Source organism: Drosophila virilis, unplaced genomic scaffold, assembly GCF_030788295.1.
Source record: "Drosophila virilis strain 15010-1051.87 unplaced genomic scaffold, Dvir_AGI_RSII-ME tig00003814, whole genome shotgun sequence".
NCBI classification, from domain to species: Eukaryota; Metazoa; Arthropoda; class Insecta; order Diptera; family Drosophilidae; genus Drosophila; species Drosophila virilis.
In genome coordinates this window covers 1-2500 of record NW_027212954.1, presented here as the reverse complement: position 1 = coordinate 2500, position 2500 = coordinate 1, and positions in this window count along the sequence as shown.

Here is a 2500-nt window from a genome sequence, read left to right as displayed (position 1 = left end):
TCGCTGCTAATGCAGATAGGCTTAGCTGGAGCTGTTATTATTGTTGTTGTTGTAGTTGTAGATGTTGATGTTGGTGTTGTTGAAACATTTGTGGTTGGAACAGGATGAAGAGATGCAGTTAATAGCAACATTTGAGCTGCATCTGAAGTGGATGGAATATCATCACTGCCCACAATATCTACGAACAATTCACTAGAAGAGTGTTTGTCGTTGTAATTGTTGGTATTGAGCGGAATAGGCTCATTTTGTTGTGGATTATCAACCTCGAGCTGAGCAATAAGGCGCTTGTAATGCGCTAATTGCGCTTGCGCTTCGGCTGGCATGTGTTTGTTATTTGTTGTCAAAGTTGTTGAGGTCGACGCTGCGTTTATCGCTTTTGAGCCGGCCGCCTGTACAGAACGCTGTCCCTCTTGCTCTGGCAATTTGGGTGCCAGAGATGAGAGGGCCGATGTAGTTGGGGCCATTGTCGCTGTCGGCGCCATGGCAACTGTCAAAGTTGACGGCGCACAATTTAATGGTGCCTGCTTAGGCGACATCGGTGACAATGAAAGGTCTGACAAGTCTGACATGAGGCCAGGAGATAGTGCCGACACAGCTGATGAATCAGTGGTCTGCGAAGGTTTGGCGTGCGACATGATCGAAATGGGTCTTGTCTCGGTAGAGAATTTCTTAGAATTATTTTTTCTTTTTTCCAGAATTTTATTTTATTATTTTTTTTTTTTCCAGGGATTTTCTGAGCTTTCCTGAATTTATTTTGATTTTTATTAAGGTTATTTAAATGTTTTATAGGTTATAAGTAGGTTTAATTATTATTGCTTATTATAAGAGAGGCGGCGGCACGCCCAAAAACAATAATATTATATTATGAAAGAAGCGACGTTTCAAAGTAGTGCAGAATAAAAGAAAATTCAGCTTGAGAGGACAAAGTGTTTTGCCGACGGCACGGCAATGTATATAAAAAAGTAATTTAGATGAGAAAAAAAAAAAAAGTGTGTATTAATGTGTGTATGCCGACGGCACAGCAATATATATGTAATTTATAGAATATTGAAAATAAAATTGGTGTCGACACACCAGTTATGTAATTTATTATAAATATTAATTTTTTAGGAAAAAATAATGTGTGTTTTGCCGACGGCACGACAATTATTAAATGAATTATTAGAGCGAAAAAAGAAAACTAAAACGAAGACGGAGCGCTTGCAAATATTCCTAAATACAGTTGCTCAAGGTCAGCAATTGTGCAGCCTCAAAACAAGAGAGAGCAAGGAATAATGGCCGCCAAGCGAGAATTGCGCTCGTTTGTTTTGCTTAAAGTTTTGCTGGCTTGTTTTGATTCTTGCTATTCTTTGTTTACGTTTGTAGCGTATACGCAGATGGCAAGCGCGTGTGCGTGTGTGTATGTGTATGCGAGAGCAAGGTCAGTGATAGAGCGAGCCTCGCAATTCGGAGCACAGGAAAAATTGAAAGTAGGCGAGCGAAAAACTCGCTCGCTTATTCGTATTTGTTTTGATTCTTGCTCCGTCTATTGTTTACGAAAATCGTATATGCAGATGGCAAGTGCGTGTAGACAAGGGCAAGGGCAAGGACAAGTTTGAGTTTGTGTGTGTGTGTGTGTGTGTGTGAGAGCGTCAGCGTAAATATTTTTGGTGGCGACACACCATAAATGCGCTAATGCTTTTACACACAGTTGTGATTATTATTATTATTGTCGTTGTTGTCGTTGTTGTTGTTGTTGTTGTTGTTGTTGTTGTTGTTGTTGTTGTTGAATTGCTAGCAGAGATCGATGACGACACATCGCAAAAGCAATATGATTGGTGTTGATTGGCGACGACACGCCTGCGTTATATTAATTAATTTAGCGGAGACACGCTGAATTTTGTATTTGATTGCCAGGATGAAGAGCTTGTGCTTGTGCTTGTGCTAGGATTAGCGTGCAAGCTGGCCAATTTAGCTGGTTCACCAACCGTTCGTCCTAGCTTCTTTCAAATTATCCAGAGGATATGGTGGTGAAATTATTTGCTGATGGTTGTGAAACCCGGATGAAACTTGTAAAAGTTGTGGAGAGAGCGCAAAGTGTAGAGCATAAGGCACTGGAGCGTGCGTATGAGCGACGGCACGCCAACTAGTTGCGTTTCTTGCTCAGCAAATATGCAAAAAGAAAGGATTCCGTAGGAATCACTATGCGCGTCACTTGTGATGATGGTACACAGAGGGGGTTTTGGTGGGGTGTATATATAGATTTATCTGTATGTATGTATGTATATGTAAATTTGTGTGTCAGTATATATGTATATGTGTTGTGGTGTATTGAGATAAATATGTATGTATATGTATGTTAATGTTAATGTTTGTGCATGTGTAGGAATTGAGTGAATAATGTTCTTGTTGTTGTTGTTGTTGTTGCTGCTGCTGCTGCTGCTGCTGCTGCTGCTGCTGCTGTTGCTGCTGCTGTTGCTGCTGCTGCGTTATTGCAGTTTGAGCGTGTGCAAATGGCTCA